General features: G+C 35.5%; 1 protein-coding gene and 1 non-coding gene across 2 annotated transcripts in view; both read right to left on the minus strand.

The window, feature by feature from the left end:
* TBC1D19 (TBC1 domain family member 19) overlaps positions 1-18333 on the minus strand; it is a 164374-nt gene that overhangs the window by 36043 nt on the left and 109998 nt on the right. The window lies entirely within an intron of this gene.
* LOC111549878 lies at positions 11788-11867 on the minus strand. The gene has a single exon (XR_002733860.1). It is a non-coding gene; the product is annotated as a small nucleolar RNA SNORD74 (small nucleolar RNA).

The raw sequence follows: 18333 nt of genomic DNA on the forward strand, positions 1-18333 counted from the left end.
ACTGTATCATTTTACACATGAGTGTCTCTGTAGAACAAATACATAGGAATAGAATTGCCTGGTCACAGAGTATACGCATTGAAAAATGTGATGGCTATTTGGCTGTATATTCATATCCCTTGTTTTCTTTTTCCAGCATTTCTATATGTTTACAGTCTAAAAGGGGGCTGTGTAAGTTCAATCCCTTATGTTGCCTAACTCTATTTTCTATTACATAGTCTAAATGATTGTTACTCGTATTTAAAAGAGTAAAGGATTTTAATATTTTATTTGGTAAAGAGGCAGTTAACTGAATCATCTTATTAGTTCTACAGGCTTTCAGTACAATCCCTTGAATTTTTAAATATCTATAGTTAACAATAATGTTGTGTTCTTTCTGTTATTTATTACTTTATTTTTCTTATTCCATTGTTGAGAAATTCCAAAACGATATGTTCTTTCCTTCCTTTAGTGGGAACATCTCTAGTATTTCACTAATGAGTAACATTAACTTACATTAATATCACCAATGTTGGTTTCAAATAAACACTATTATGTCAAGAAAATATATTAATACTTGATTTCTAGTGTATAAAAAGTTAGTATAAAAATGAATATTAGGCCAGGCGCGGCGGCTCAAGCCTGTAATCCCAGCACCTTGGGAGGCCGAGACGGGCGGATCACGAGGTCAGGAGATCGAGACCATCCTGGCTAACATGGTGAAACCCCAGGTCAGGAGATCGAGACCATCCTGGCTAACACGGTGAAACCCTGTCTCTACTTAAAAAAAAAAAAAAACACACACAAAAAACTAGCTGGGCGAAGTGGCGGGTGCCTGTGGTCCCAGCTGCTCGGGAGCCTGAGACAGGAGAATGGCGTGAACCCGGGAGGCGGAGCTTGCAGTGAGCTGAGATCCAGCCACTGCACTCTAGCCTGGGCGACAGAGGTAGACTCCGTCTCAAAAAAAAAAAAAAAAAAAAGAAAAGAATATTAAGTTGCATAACAATGTGAATATACCCAATAGTGCTAAACTGTACCCTTAGAAATGGTTGTCGACAATTTTATGTTGTGATTTGTTTTACTACAATTAAATTTTTTTAAATTGATATTATCAAACACGGTCTCATATAAATTTTTGAAATCTATTAAGATAAACGTGAATATTATTTTTTGACCTATTAATATAATAAATATTTTCCAATAATTAAGAAAAACCATTGGGCTCTAAAAATTCTAAATTTATAAATATTAATCTCTTTTCCTGCCAAACTTTCACATACCACTGTGGTAGGTAGCATAATGGCCCCCAAAGATGTACACATCCTAATCCCTGAAATTTGTGTGCTACCAGTTTGGATATGGTTTGTCCCTGTGAAAACTCCTGTTAAAATTTGATTCCCAATGTGGTAGTGCTGGGAGATGGGCCTGGTGGGAGGTGTCTGGGTCATGTCAGCAGATCCTTTATGAATAGCTTAAAGTATCTCTGTGGGACAGGACTAGTTGCTGTGAAAGCAGGTTGCTCTTTCTCATGTTTGGTCTCTTTGTATATACCTGCTTACCCTTCCATTTTGTGCCATGAGTACAAACAGCATAAGACTTTCACTAGATAGGCTGTCCAATCTTAAGACTTTCCAGCCACCAGAATCATGAGCCAAATAAGCCTCTTTTCTTTATAAATTACCTAGCCTCAGGTATTCTGGTACAGTCACACAAAATGTGACTTATGTGACAAATGGGATTATGCAGATGCGATTAAATAGAAGATCTTTAAATGGGGAGATTATTTAGGATTGTCTGGTTGGGCCCCATGTTACCAAGGATTCTTATACATGAAAGAGAGAAGCAGCAAGGGCAAAATCAGAAAGAGATGTGATGATGCTCTCTGCTGGCCTTGAAGACAGAGGAAGGGGCCACAAGTCAAGGAATACAGGTGCACTCTAGGTTCTAGAAAGGGCATGAGAAACCCAGATTCTCCTCTGGAGCATCCACAAGCAACAGAGCCCTGCCAATGCCTTGATTCAAGCCCAGTGAAACCCATTTCAAATTCAACTAAATTTATGGCAGCAATAATAAACTAATAGAACCAATCAACAAATACTACAATAAACATATATTATTAGGGTAAAATAATACAACAAGAAAATATACTTACAAACAACTTTCTACTATTGCCTAGAGGAAAAACAATTCCGAAAGAAACATTTGTATTAACTTTCCCTTAGTTTAGTAGACTCATAGAAGCACAGTAATTTTAGAAGAAGCTGTATGATTAATATATCTCCCTAGAGTCCCTGCTGCCCTAGAGAAGACAAGATATCTGAGACTGTTCTAAAGAAAATATTGGCAACTGTAAGGTGATAATGCCAGAAGTGGTATGTTAGACAGTACGTACTGGTGTGCAACCCTGGGATACAAGCAAAGAGCTGTCAACTCTTATTCTAATCTGAGTTGCTTTAACTTCTGAGATTCTAATTTTTGTATCTGTATGGAAATGACCATTCAGTTATAAATCTGCTAGAAAATGGTATGATTATATGAAGATGACAATTTCAATCAAATTAACTAGAAAATCTAACCTGGATTAATTACTAATTAAGTAAAAATTAAAACTTTATGAGGATGAAGCTACACACGATAGTAATTTACTTCATTTAGAAGAGTTATAAGAAACTGAATGTGTAAGTCTGAACTATGCTAATATGGCAAAGTTATACCTAAAATGTCTACAGATAGCCATAAAAGATTTACTTTGTCCTAAAGCTTTGTTTTATTTCTGGAAAATATATTTATGGTAAATGTTTCTGAGAAATAAATTATTTTTATAATAAAAAGCACATAAGAAATGACATATGAATTGGGCAATCACTTTAATGTAAAACTATTATACAACTTTTTCATTTGTGATGTTCTTACATTTTTATCCAATCAAATTTGGAAATTTTCAAATGATAGATTTTCAAGAATCACTTTTTAAAACACTCTGCCCTGATACAAATTTTCAAAAAATAAAGGGCAATGTGGCTTACTAGCTTTGAAAATGGACACCCCTGGCTTGGAGTCCTGATAGCTGGATGGACTTGGGATCTAAGCCTCTGCTTCTTCATCTATAAAAGGGGAGTAAAACTACCTCCCAGGATTGTTGTAAGAATCATCTATAAAGTGGATTCCGGGAAGATGGTGTAGTAGGAAGCACCAAGAATCTGTCTCCCCATCTAGGCAACAATTGCACTGGCAGCAACTGTCTGAAGTAATTATTTTAGAACTCTGGAGTCTACTGAAGTCTTGCAACTTTTAGGAGATAGCTTGGGTGGTAAATTGCAGTTAATTTTGATCAACGTCAGCTTCTAGCATAGCCACATATATGCATCCCCCACCCCAATCCCCTTGACAGGCAGGAATGCATGAGTCCCAGGAGCAGCTTATAAGCAGCTTGAAGGACCCAGAAAGGAAGAAAAGCACCCCATCCTCCAAATATTTGGTATCTGTACTCTGATTGCTTCCTCTGAACAGAGAGGTGTAAACAAAGAAGTGAGGGTGAAGATCAAAAGAAGGAAACACTGTTTTTGAACCTCCCTTGATTGTTGCAAGCCCCTTTCCCTCTGATTGAAGTAATTTTCAGAAGATTTAAAGGAACAATGCTCTCCCTCCTCTTTATTTTCTCTTTTATTCCCTTTGGGAGCCAGATGTTAAACACCAGGTTATTCAAAAACAACTGTGTATATGGGGGAAATTAGAAAGTGACCACATATGCTCAAGGAAAAGTGAAGGCTAGAAAAGACCCAAGAAGATGTTAGATTTATACCTCAGGCTGACCCTGGGCAGAAGGAGAACAAACAACATTCAAAAAAACTAAAACTAAAACTAAAACAATAAAAACAACAACAAAAACTCAGGGAAGAAAAACAATCTGATTTCCAGATATTCCACATTATTAGATTTATATGTCCCATTTTCAACAACAACAACAAAATCACAAATAATACAAAGAACTTGAAACGTACGGCCCATTTAAAGGGCCAAAAAAAAAAAAAAAAAAAAATTGACAACTGTCCTTGAAAAAGACCTGATGGCAGATCTACTATAGAAAGACTTTAAAACAACTGTCCATAGATTCTCAAAAAACTAAATAAATGTGGAGAAAATCAAGGAAAAATGTATCAGCAAAATGGAAACATCAATAAAGAAATAGCAAACCAAAAAAGAAACCAAAAGGACATTATGGAGCTGGAAGGTATAATAGTAAAATAAAAATTCAGTAGAGGGATTCAAAGACAGATTTGAGCAGGCAGAAGAAAGAATCAGCAAACTTGAAGACAGGGAAATGAAAATAATTGAGTCTGTGAAACAGAAAGAAAAAAAAAATTGAAGTTAACAGAGCCATAGGAACATATGGGACACCACCAAGCCAACTGATATGCATGGTAGGAGTCTCAGAAAGATAAGAGAAATTGAGGAAGGGGTAGAGAGAATATTTGAACAAATAATGGCTGAAAACTTCCCAAATTTGATGAAAGACATGAATATAAACATCCAAGAAGCGACACATTATAATCAAACTGTTGAAAGTCAAAGGCAAAGAGAGAACTTTGAAAGGTGCAAGAGAGTAGTAACTCATTAAATATAAGGGATCCTCTATACAATTATTAGAAGATTTCTCATCAGAAACTTGAGGACCACACACAATGGGCTGACATATTCAGTGTGGTAAAAGAAAAACGCCATTAATCAAGAATCCCATATCCAGCAAACTGTCCTTCAAAAGTGAGAGAGATATTCAGACTCTCTCACATAAATGAAAGCTGAGACCTGACCTTCAAGAAATGTTCACAGGAGTCCTGCAGAGTAAAATGAAAGGATATAAGAAGTAACTAGAATCTGAGTGAAGAAATAAAGATCTTAAAAAAAACACATGGGCAATTATAAAGATAATACTATTGTAACAAAAGTTTGTAACTCCACTTTTTGTTTTCTATATGATTTAAGAAACTCATACATTTGAAAAGTCACTGTTTAAAAATCAGTATTATTATAACTTTGGATTGCAACTCCACATTTTGTTTTCTACATAATTTAAGAAATCAGTGCATTTAAAAGAATTTCTGATTTCCGGGTTTGTGTGGGCACTGTACACAGATGTAACATTGTGATGTCATCAACCGAAAGGCATGAGGATAGAGCTGTAAAGTAATACAAAATTTGTATGTTACTGAAGTTAAATTAGTACTAATTTAAACTAGAGTGTTATAATTTTACGTTGTTAAATATAATCTCCATGGGAACCACAAAGAAAATAGCTATGGAGTATATACAAAACAGAAGAGAAAATGAGAAAGAAATGTAAACATTTCACTACACACACACACACACACACACACACACACAAACCCAACTAAACCCAAAAGAAGACAGTAATACAGAAAATGAGAGGCATAAAAGCTATAAGACATATAGAAAACAAATAGAAAAATGAGAGAAATATCTCATCAGTAATTACTTTAAATGTAAATGTAATAAATTCTCCAATCAAAAGACAGGTTGGCAGAATAAATTTAGAAAGATAAAAACTACACGTGATCTATAAGAGATTCTTCTTAGATCTAAAGACATAAATATATTAAAAATTAAAGGATGGAAAAAGATACTCCATGCAAATAGTAACCAAAAGAGAGCAAGGTGACTATACTTATATCACACAAAATAGACTTTAAGTAAAAAAGGTTATGGGAGACAAAAAGCATTATATATTAATAAAAGTTTCAATACAGCAAGAAGATATAACAGCTATAAACATTTACGTATCTATAACAGACTTGAAAATGTATGAAGCAAAAACTGACAAAAAATGAAGGGAGATATAGACAATTCTAGAATAACAGTAGACTTCAATACCCTATTCTCAATGATGGATAGAACCACTAGACAGGAAATAAGGAAACAAAAGGATTTACATGATAAACCAACTAGATCTAACAATATACTGAACACTTTACCCAAGAACTACAGTATACACATTCTACGCAAATGCACATGGGACATTTTCCAGATAGATCACATATTAGGTCACAAATTAAGTTTGAATAGATTTTTTAAAAATAGAGATGATACAAAGTAGCTTCTCTGACCACAGAGATGGAGGTAGAAATCAGTAACAGAAGGAAAACTGGAAAATTCACAAATTTATGGAAACTAAACAACACAGTCTTAAACAGCCAATGGATTAAAGAAGAAATTATAAGAGAAATTAGAAATACTTAGAGACAAATGACAAAACCATGACATATCAAAACTTACGGGACTCAGTAAGAGTGATGTTAAGTGGAAAATTTATAGCTACAGAGGCTTAGATTAAAAAAACAAGAAAGGTTTCAAATCAACAGCTAACTCTGCAACTTCAGGAACAGGAAAAAATGGGCAAACTAGGCTGGAAGCTAGCAGAAGAAAGAAAATAAATAATAAAAAGTAGAGCGGAGATAAATGAAATAGAGAATAGGAAAACAATAGAGATAATAACTGAAACCAAAAGTTGGCTTTTCAAAAAGATCAACAAAATTAAAAAACCTTGAGCTAGATGGACTAAGAAAAGAGAATATTCAAATTATTACAATAAGAAATGAAACTGCAAACATTACTACTGACTGTACGAAACAAAAAGGATTATAAGAGTACAATGACCAATTGTACACCAACAAATTGCATAACCTAGATAAAATGAACATATTTCTAGAAACACAAAATCAACCAAGACAAAATCACAAAAAAATAGAAAATCTGAACAGACCTGTAACTAGTAAAAATATTAATCAATAATCAAAACTCTGACAAAGAAAAGCCTTGGTCCTGATGGCTTCACTGGTGAATGCTACCAAACATTTAAAGAAGAACTAACACCAGTGTTTCTCAAACTTTTCAAAAAATTGAGCTGGGCATGGTGATGTGCAACTATAGTCCCAGTTACTCAGAGAGTTGAGGCAGGAGAATTGCTTGAGGCCAGGAGTCCACGGGTACAGTGCACACACTATGATCAAGCCTGTGAATAGTCACTGCACTCCAGCCTGGGCAATATAGGGAGATCTTGTCTTTCAAACAAACAAACAAAACAAAACAAAACAAAAACTCTCCTGCACAATTAAAAAGTAGAAAACACTTATTAATTCATTCTATGAGGCCAGCATTACCTTGATACCAACACCAAAGACACTACAAGAAAATAAAACCACAGACCAATATCCCTTAGAAAAGTCAATGGGAAAATAATTGACAAAATACTAGCAAACCAAATTCAGCAGAATATTAAGAGAATTATACACAATGACTTAGTGTGATTTATTCTTGGAATGGTTCAAAATATAACAATGGATCACTGTAATACACTATACTAACAGAATGAAGTGAAAAAAGTCACATGATCATCTCAATTGACATAAAAAAAGCATTTGACAAAATTCTAAACCCTTTCATGATAAAAATATTCAACATTCCTCAACATAATAAAAGCTGTATATGATAATGCTACAGTGAACATCATACTCCATGGTGGATGACTGAAAGTTTTTCATCTAAAATCAGAAACAAGGTAAGGATGCCTGCTTTTGCTACTTTTATCCAACATACCAGAAATTCTAGCCAAAGTAATTAGGCAAGAAAAAAATAAAAGAAATCCAAGTTACAAAGGAAGAAGTACAATTATCTCTGTTCACAGGTGATATGATCCTATATGTAGAAAATCCTAAAACTCCCACAAAAGACTGCTGGAACTAATAAATAAATTCCATGAAGTAGCAAGGTACAAAGTCAACACAAAAAAATCAGTTGCATTTCTATACACTAACAATGAAAATCTGAAAAAATAATTTCACATACAATAACATTAAAAAGAATAAACTACTGGGCCGGGCGCGGTGGCTTACGCCTGTAATCCTAGCACTTTGGGAGGCTGAGGTAGGCGGATCATGATGTCAGGAGATCAAGACTATCCTGGCTAACACAGCAAAACCTCGTCTTTACTAAAAGTACAAAAAATTAGCTGGACATGGTGGTGGGTGCCTGTAGTCCCAGCTACTCAGAAGGCTGAGGCAGGAGAATGGCGTGAACCCTGGAGATGGAGCTTGCAGTGAGCTGAGATCGTGCCACTGAACTCCAGCCTGGGCAACAGAGCAAGACTCCATCTCAAAAAAAAAAAAAAAAGAATAAACTACTTAGGAATTAACTTCACCATGGAGGACTTGTATAATAAAAACTACAAAACAATGCTGAAAGAAACTAAGAAAGACATAAATGAAGAGGTATTTCATCTTCAAGAATTGGAAGACTTAACACTGTTAAGGCAATACTACCTAAAGTGATCTACAAGCTCAATGCAATCCCTATCAAAATCCCAGTGATATGTTTTGCAAAAATAGAAAAACCCATCCTAAAATGTAGATGAAATCTCAAGAAACCCCAAATAGCCAAAACAACCTTGAAAAAAGAAGAACATATCTGAAAGATTCCTACTTCTTCCAGATTTAAAAACTTACTAGAAAGTTTTAATAATCAAAACAGTGTGCTACTGGCATAAAGACAGATGTACAAACCAAATAGAACAGAACTAGAAATAAAACCTTGAATATATGGTCAAATGATTTACAACAAGGGTTTGTGCTAGTCTTTTCTCCCATTACCATTGAATGAGAGAAAGTGCAGTCTTCCAACAAATGATGCTAGGAAAACTGGATATCTATATGCAAAAGAATGAAGTTGGACCTTTATCTAACACCATATCCAAAAATTAAGTCAAAATGGATTAAAGACCTAAATGCAAGTTCTAAAACTATAAAACTCATAGAAGAAAACATAGTGCAAAATCTTCACAACATTGGATTTGGTGATCTCTTGGATATGATACAAAAGGCACAGGTGATAACAACAAAAATAGGCAAACTAGACTTCATGAAAATTTTAAAATTTTGTGCATCAAAAGACACTATCAATAGAGTAAAAAGTCAACTCACAAATGGGAGAAAATATTTACAAATCACATTTTCAATAAGAAATTAACAATCAGAATATTTACAGATCTCTTAAGACTCAACAATAACAACAACAACAAAAACTAAGTTGATCCAAAAATGGGCAAAGGACTTGAATAGACATTTTTTTCCTGAGTAGACATAAAATGGCTAATGAGCACAAGAAAAGATGCTCAATATCATTAATCATTAGGGAAATGCAAATGAAAACTATAATAAGATAACATAATTTCATGCCCATCAGGATGGCTACTATCAAAAAAAGAGAAAGTAACATGTTGGCGATGATGTGGAGTAACTAGAACCTTTGTACACTATTGCTGGAATATAAAATGGTATAGTCACTATGGAAAACAGTATGGTAGTTCCTCAAAAACTTGAAATAAAATTCATTTCTTATAATATTATATTTCTATTCTGAAGCCATCACTGAGTCCTGCACCACTCCCAGAATTTATTTTCCCTTTATCTATATTTGCATAGAATTTATATATATTTCTATTGGTGGATTTATCAAATTATAACTATGAATTTGTCTTTCTCTTCATTTTTCACTAAGTTGTGAGCTTAATAAATATCTTCTTTTGCTAGCACTTAACACAGTGCCTATATCAGAACATACACTAAATAATCTAACTAGATACATGAACAAAGAATATCTGATGCATCTGGACCTTTTTAATTCCATTCAATAGCGTTACAATATTTATAACTATGTCACACTTCAGTATCTCAGGACTACTACTAAGTATATGCCAGATAAACTAAGCACATGATGGAAGATTTGTCATATAACAGAAAGAGTAAATCTTCATGTCTTCCCTTTTACTACACATGAATTCCTTCCTATGAATATTTTATATACTTTGGACAATATGTTAACTCACGTAGTTTGTGAAAATTCCATTCAGTATTGGAGTCTGAAAATGGTATTGTCAAACTATTCACTTTACTTCCATTAAATAAGAATTGTCTTCTGTTTGAATACATTTTGAAACTCTGACATAATTTAAAACTTACAACACTTAAAAGTGGGTACTTTAAGAATTTCATGCAAAATAAAAACTAACTTAACACTGGAATACTAAAGGGTTGGCTTATTACTAAAAACATTATTTCTATAATATTCAGCATTGTTGCCTATAAAATTTAGGTAACAGGCCGGTGCGGTGGCTCATGCCTGTAATCCCAGTACTTTGGGAAGCCTAGACGGGCGGATCACGAGGTCAGGAGATCGAGACCATCCTGGCTAACACTGTGAAACCCCATCTCTACTAAAAGTACAAAAAATTAGCCAGGCGTGGTGGCGGGCGCCTGTAGTCCCAGCCACTCGGGAGGCTGAGGCAGGAGAATGGCATGAACCCGGGAGGTAGAGCTTGCAGTGAGCCGAGATCGTGCCACTGCACTCCAGCCTGGGCACAAAGCGAGACTCCGTCTCAAAAAAAAAAAAAAAAAAAAAAAAATTTAGGTAACATTAACATGAGGTACTTGGGAACAAGTGCCTGCATATTCTTGTAACATAGGCCCAGATTTTCTTTAAAGAAGGATTACTGGATATTTTCTCATCTGTATGTAAACACAGCAACGCCACATGATATCTAATTTTGCAGTGTAATCACAAAATCCAATAAATGGGCTAGGACCAAGAACATGGCCAGGAACACTAAATTTGCTATACACTGGCGATTTTCCTATACAGCAAGAGTTGCTAGGCAGCTCTGCTAAAGGAATGCCTGTAATTAATTATAAGAACAGGCTTTCTTCTCTTATTACACACACATACACACACACACACACAGATACACACACAATTTTTTCTGAGAGGAAAAAACAGAACTCAATTTCTGAAAACAGAATATTTACAATGCATAAAATTACATACGATTTTATTAATTAAAATAAATTTCTAATAATTCAGACTAATTGTAAAATGAAAAATTAAAAAGTATCACCATGAAAGTGTTTTCTTAGTAATTATCCATATAAGGAAAATTTATTTTTACATAATTCCCAAAGAGAGATGCTTAGATGTTGTAATCATCCATCTATTTATGTTATGGGGACAGAGATCCACATTAAAGCTTATTTAGACAGATGAATGGATAAAGAAAATGTAGTACACACAATACTATGAAATATTATTCAGTCAATATAAAGAAGAAAATGAGTTACATGAGGCAACATGATCCTGGAGAACATTATATTAAATGAAATAAGGCAGTCACAGAAGAACAAATACTACATGACTCTACTATATGAGGTATCTAAAACAGTCAAACATATAGCAGCAATTGAATGGTGGCTGCTGGGCCTAGGGGGCCGGGGGAATATGGAGCTGCTATTCAATCAGTATAATGTTTCTGTCATGGGAGATGACTGAATTCTAAAGATCTGCTGTACAGCACTGTGCCTATAGTTAATACTATACTGTACACTTAAAAAGGTATTAAGAGGATAGACCTTGTGATAAGTGTTCTTATTATAGCATTTAAAAGAGGCTTATTTAATCATTTCCAAAGTACTAAAAGCAGGAGAAGTCATGAGAGCTATGACTAAAAAAATTATGTAAAATCTAAAAACAATACAATTTGGACTAAAATATTAATAGAAATGGAAAATAAAGGTTAAAGCATACTCTTATAGTACTTACTGTTTGTGATACTGATTTAGGACCTAATGCTTTACATAAACACTTTAAAACAACTTCAGAATATTTTGTATGTTCATGTCCTGCCCCCTTAACTAGAATGTAAGCCCGTCAAAGGTGGTATCATTTACACACAGTATAAGGATCAATATTTTTTTTCTATCAGAGTCACTAGGATTCATCAACACTCTCAGATGTCCCCACCAACACAGGTTTCATCAGAGGTGGATCAATAAATATTTACTGATGCTCATTCTGCTTTTTCTCAAAATATGCATCCACTTATTAGTTCAGTTACTTACAAGTTTTCTTAGAAGTTTTCTCACATATAAGTCACTTACATGTGGAAAAGATAAAAATGAATGCTCCCTTAAGGGTTAGTTCTGGCATTATTTGGAGAACTTGTTACTGCTCTCATTTGAAACAGATACCCTCACTGATTCTGTTTACCAAATGAGGCAGATTTGTTACCTGTCAAGCCCCTTTTTACCACCACCAAAGAGGCTTTGTAGTTGTAACTTAAAAATGGCAATCCTCTTATCTCTGGTGACCAAATGGGACAAACTTGTCAAATGTACACTCTCTACCCACACACTGAAGTAGAATAGTCACAGATTACTAAGAGTCATGCCATTATTGGTCTTTGGCTGATATTATAATTTATGTGTTCATATGTTTGGTGTCACAACAGTTTCATGTTCTGGATCAAAATGGCATAAGAAGGACCAAAAACTTTTAGCGAATTGGTTAACTTTTTGCCAAGTGGTAGATATTTAGTTTATGTGGTTTTATTTGTTTTATATCTTTGTGTGACATTAACTAATCTGTTTATGAGTCAGTTCATAAAAAAGGATTCATTACAACTATACTAAAATCTAAAGAAATCTAGAGCCCCATAAAATGATGGTAAAATATCCATTAGCCTATAAATTACTCATATTAAGCTTTAAGATAAAAGAAGAAAGCTTCCTTCTCAATAATGAAAAAGATAACCCCATCAATGAAAACAAGTACATGATGTTAAGGAAAATTTTTACTTAGTATCTACAGTATACTAGGCATTGGAATTAACACTAAGGACCAAAACACTTAAGAATTTACCTGGGAGAGACAATTATAAAATAATCATATAAACTATGATAAGTACTATAAACAAAAAGTATGGAAAGTACTACATAGTAATTTAAAAGCACATATTAGATAGCCATGACTTTGTGTGTGTTTGTGCAGGTGAGTGAGGGGTTAGTCAGGGAAGGTGTATCTGAGTAAATGATTATTTCTTTAAGCATGGTTTCCTTTGGCTCTCTGAATATATTTATAATGACTGCTTTGAAGTTTTTGTCTGTTAAGTCTAAAATTGAGAAATGAAGTAAAAATAGGAGTTTACTGGGTGAAGAGGGGAGGATAACAGTCTTGCTTATAAAAGGAACTGTAGGTCTTATGGCCCTGAGGTAGAAAGGAGTATAGTGAACTTAAGAAGTTAAAGATCAGGATGGTTGGAATACAGAATGCCAGAGTGTCAGGCAGAGAAGTGAACAATCCATCTGGAGAGGTGGGCCAGGTAACGCAGGGTCATGTAGACTCTTGTGAAAAATCTGGGTCTTTTGGTTTTAATCAAACAAGTGACATGAATTGATTGGTGTTTTTAAAAGACCACTCTGACTTTACTGTAGAACATGGATTAAAGGTGGGGTGGCCAGCATTCAGCAAGAGAGATAAATAGGAAGGTTGATTTAGTTTTTAGTAATAGTAAAGAAACGTAATAAAATACCCACAGATTAAAGACAATAAAGCTATTCTTTCTTTAGGACAAAACCAATAGAATTTTCCTGCATAACAAATTATAAAACTTTCAACAGATAACATTCCAGTAACTAATAACTCTTGAGATAAAAGAATTTTAAAATCCACATTTAAAAAGAATAAACAATCTGTAATCAATACTTTTATGGAAAAATTTAATCATTTCTTTTATGGCAAATCACATAAACTTTTTTTGTGCCTCTGAGATCTGCATAAAGACAGTTTAGTCTAAACTCTCAGCTAAATGATAAGAATATGAAGGCCCATGGAGTTCTGGTGAACTGCCTAAGGCCGCAAACATATTTGAGGACAGAACTACTGAAACATGAGTTAAATAAAAGAAAAAATATATTTATTTCAGCACTTTTGAGATTCTTTCATTGCCTTTGGCTTTTGACAGTTTGACTATGATATGTCTGGGTATGGATATCTGTGGTTATCCTATTTTGAGTTTGTTGAGTTCCTTAGATGTGTAGATTAATGTTTTTCATCAAATTTGAGACATTTTCAGCCATTCTTTCTTCAAATACATCTGCTCCTTTCTCTCTCTCCTCTCCTTTTGATACTCCTGTTATAAATTTGTTGGTGAGCATGTTGTCCTATACTTCTCTGAGGCTCTGTTTGTTATTTTCTTTGTTGTTTGAATGACATAATTTCTCTTGATGTTCACTGATTCTTCTCTGCTTTTTCAAATATACTTTTGAGTCCTTCCAATAAAATTTTCATTTCAATTATTGTACTTTTCAACTCCAGAATTTCGGTTTGGTACTTTAAAAACGTAATTTCTATCTCTTTAAAACCTTCTGTATTAGAGGAGACATTGTCATCACACCTTACTTTACCTTTTTTTTTTTTTTTTTCTTTTTTTAGACCAGGTCTCACCTGTCATCTAGGCTGGAGTGTAGTGGCATAAACACAGCTCACTGCAGCCTTGACCTCCTGGGCAAAAGTGATCCTCACATCTCAGCCTCCTGAGTAGCTGGGACAACAGGCACACGCCACTACACCCAGCTAACTTTTTTTCTATTTTGTAGAGACAGGGTTTTGCCATGTTGCCTAGGCTGGTCCCAAATTCCTGGGCTCAAGTGATTGTCCTGCCTCAGCTTCCCAAAATGCTGATTACAGGTGTGAGCCACAGCATCTGGCCTTACTTTACTTCTTTAAGTATAGCTTCCTTTAGTTCTTTGAATATATTTATAATGGCTGCTTTGAAGTTTTGGTTGGTTAAGTACAACATCTAGGCCATCTTACAAGCAGCTGGAACTCACGATTATTATTTGCTTATTTGTTTAGTGACTTGGTTGAAATATTTCATTTAAGTCTGTTTCTCCCAAAGTATGAAGCTTCTGATGTACCTCAGAGTATGCAGCCTTGAGCATACATACAATCATCCTTCAGTGACACTGGGTTTAGCAGGGTTCTTCGTTTTTTTTTTTTTTTGAGACAATCTTGCTCTGTCACCCAGGCTGGAGTGTAGTGGTGCGATCTTGGCTCACTGCAACCTCTACCTCCTGGGTTCAAGCAATTCTCCAGCCTCAGCTTCCTGAGTATCTGGGACTACAGGCACGCATCACCAAGCCCAGCTAACTTAGCAGGGCTCTTCGTCTCTTCCCCTGGTCTCTGTGTTAAGCTTTCTGTCTTTCTTGATATTATAGCCAGATATTAGTTTCCTCTAATTGCCAGCTGATTATTCTACTGTTTTTGACAATGTCCTCATGCATAAATTGTACCACAGTCTGATTCAATTAAACGTAGGGTCCTTTGTGAGGTCACTTTTGAGGCCAGCCTTTGAGGTTTGTCCTATCCCATCAGGACTCCTCCTAGCTATCTCTGTCTCTGGCTTTCTCTGGTAAACCAGCTGCTATGCTTTTAGCTTGTTACTCTTAATTCTTAAGTGTTTGCCATTAAAATCTTCATTGTTCAGAGCCCCATTACGTTGGAACTTTCCTGTACTCCATATAAAGTTAGTTCTTTGAGGAGCGCTTCAGAGCTACTGTTGCTAAGTCTGTCTCCCATTCTGGCCAAAATCTGAGTCATTGCCCTGGAGCCAGGTTGGGGATAGTGGCCTACTTCTCTTGGAGTGAAACTTTTGCTTTGTGAGAAAGACACTGGTGAGGGTGGTAGCCTCTGGTCTTCTCAGCTTGTCTTTCTGATGTGGAACCTCTCTCCCCTCTATAAACAAAATGAGGTGAAAGCAGTTGAGGCCCTAGTATTTTTGGCCTGCTGAGTGGAGTGAGAGCTTTTGGACCAGATCACTGCCCTATGGGAAGGAATCTGACAACTTCTTGATGGTACTCTCTAGAATTTAGCATCTGCAACATGGAGCTGAGCGATATAAGAAATACTGGCCATCTGCCCCTCCTATGGAGATACTGTAGCCCTTGACTAGAAGCTGGAGGGAAACAGAGCCCCATCTTCCTGGCCACACATGGCTGAACTGAAGCTTCTGTTATGCTAATCTGGGGGTGCGGGGAGGCAAAAAGCAGGTCATGACTCAAGGGCCACAAATTATTTTTACTGAGATTTAGTAGCTTTTCTCAAATAAATGTTTTCTTGTTTGCTGACTTTTCATGTAACCTTAGGATAATTACCAGAGACTTTAAATACTTTAAAAAAAAATAGTTTTCACTAATTACGGTTTCCTGCTGAGGATGGTTCTGTGGAGCTTCTCTCAGACCACCATTTAGGAACTGATAATTCCCACTCTGTATTTCTGAAGTACAGAGGTTACTGGCAAACTAGTATTATTGTATAAGTGAAGAATTAATTTTATTTATATAGGCATACCTTGGAAATATTGCAGGTTCAGTTCCAGATCACCACAATAAAGTGAGTATCGTAATAAAGCAAATCACACAAATGTTCTGGTTTCTCAGCATGTATAAAAGCTATGTTTACACTACACTATAGTCTACTAAGTACAACAGCATATGCCCAAAAATATACATGCCATAATTTAAAAATAATTTATTGCTGAAAAAAGTGCTAATGACCATCTGAATCTTCAGCAGGCTGTAATCTTGCTGTTGGTAGAGGGTCTTGCCTCAATGTGTATGGCTGCTGACTGATCCAGGGTGGTGGCTGCTGAACATTGGGGCAGCTGTGGCAGTTTCTTAAAATAAGACAACAATAAAATTTGCTGAATTGATAGACTCTTCCTTTTGCAAAATATTTCTCTGTTTGTTGGCACTTTACCCATAGTAGAACTTTCAAAATTGGAGTCAATTCTCTTGAATCCTGCTGTTGTTTTACTAAGTAATAATGTAAACACTTTGTTGTCATTTCAACAATGTGTCCAGTAGCTTCACCAAGAGTAGAGTCTATCTCAAGAAATTACTTTATTTGTTTATCCTCAAGAGGCAACTCTTCATTCATTTAAGTTTTATGATGAGATTGAAGCAATTCAGTCACATATTGAGGCTCTACTTCTAATTCCAATTATCTTGCTTTTTCCACCACAGTGACCATTACTTCCTCCACTGAAGTCTTGAACCCCTCAAGGTTATCCATGAAGGTTAGAACCAACTTCTTCCAAACTCCTTTTCATGTTGATATTTTGACCTCCTCTCATGAATCCCAAATGTTCTTAATGGCATTTAGATTTGGTGAATCCTTTCCAGAAGCTTTCAATTTACTTTTTCCAGATCCATCAGAGGAATCACTATCTATGACACTATATAGCCTTACAAAATGTATTTCTTAAATAAGACTTAAAAGTCAAAATGACTCCCTTACCCATGGGCTGCAGAATGGATGTCGTGTTAGCAGGCATGAAACCAACATTTATCTCCTTGTACATCTGGATCGGAGCTTTTGGGTGACTATGTGCATTGTCAATGAGCAGTAATATTTTGAAAGGAATGTTTTTCTGAGTAGTAGTCTTCAACAATATGTTTACAATATTAGGTAGACCATGCTGTTAACAGATGTGCTGTCATCTAGGCTTTCTTGTTCCATTTATAGAGCACAGACAGAGTAGATTAAGCATATTTCTTAAGGGCCCAAGGATTTTTGAAATGGTAAATAAGCACTGGCTTCAACCTAAAGGTACCAGCTGCATTAGCCCCTAACAACAGAGTCAGCATATCCTTTGAAGCTTTGAAGTCAAACACTGACTTCTCCTCTCTAGCTATGAAAGTTCTAGACGGCATTTTCTTCCAATGGAAAGCTGTTTCACCTACACTGAAAAATCTGTTGTTTAGTGCAGCCACCTTTATCAATGATCTTTGCTAGACAGGGATAATTTGCTGTAGCTGCTACATCAACACTTGCTGCTTCACCTTGCACTTTTTAAGTTATGGAGATGGCATTTTTCCTTAAATCACATAAACCAACCTTTGCTAGCTTTTAATTATTCTTCTCCAGCTTCCTCTCCTCTCTCAGCCTTGATAAAGGTGAAGAGAGTTAGGGTCTTCCTCTGGATTTGGCTTTGGTTTAGGGGGATGTCATGACTAGTTTGATCTTCTATTCAGACTACTAAAATTTTCTCCATGTCAGCAACAAGGCTGTTTTCCTTTCTTACTACTCATGTGTTCACTAGAGTAACACTTTTAATTTCCTTCAAAAACTTTTCCTTTGCATTTACAACTTGGCTGTTTGGTGCAAGAGGCCTAGCTTTTGGCTTATCTTGGCTTTGGGCATGCCGTCCTCACTAAGCATAATCATCTCTCGCTTTTGATTTAAAGTCAGAGACATGTAACTTCCTTTTACTTCAACATTTCAAGGCCACCGTAGGGTTATTATTGGCCTAATTTCAATATTGTTGTGTCTCAGGGTCTAAAAAGGCTTGAGGAAAGGGAGATAAATGGGTAATGGCCAGTTGGCAGAACAATCAGAACACATACATTTATCAATTAAGTTTGCCATCTTAAGGGTGTAGTTTGTGGCATTCCAAAA

Source organism: Piliocolobus tephrosceles, chromosome 3, assembly GCF_002776525.5.
Source record: "Piliocolobus tephrosceles isolate RC106 chromosome 3, ASM277652v3, whole genome shotgun sequence".
Lineage (NCBI taxonomy): Eukaryota > Metazoa > Chordata > Mammalia > Primates > Cercopithecidae > Piliocolobus > Piliocolobus tephrosceles.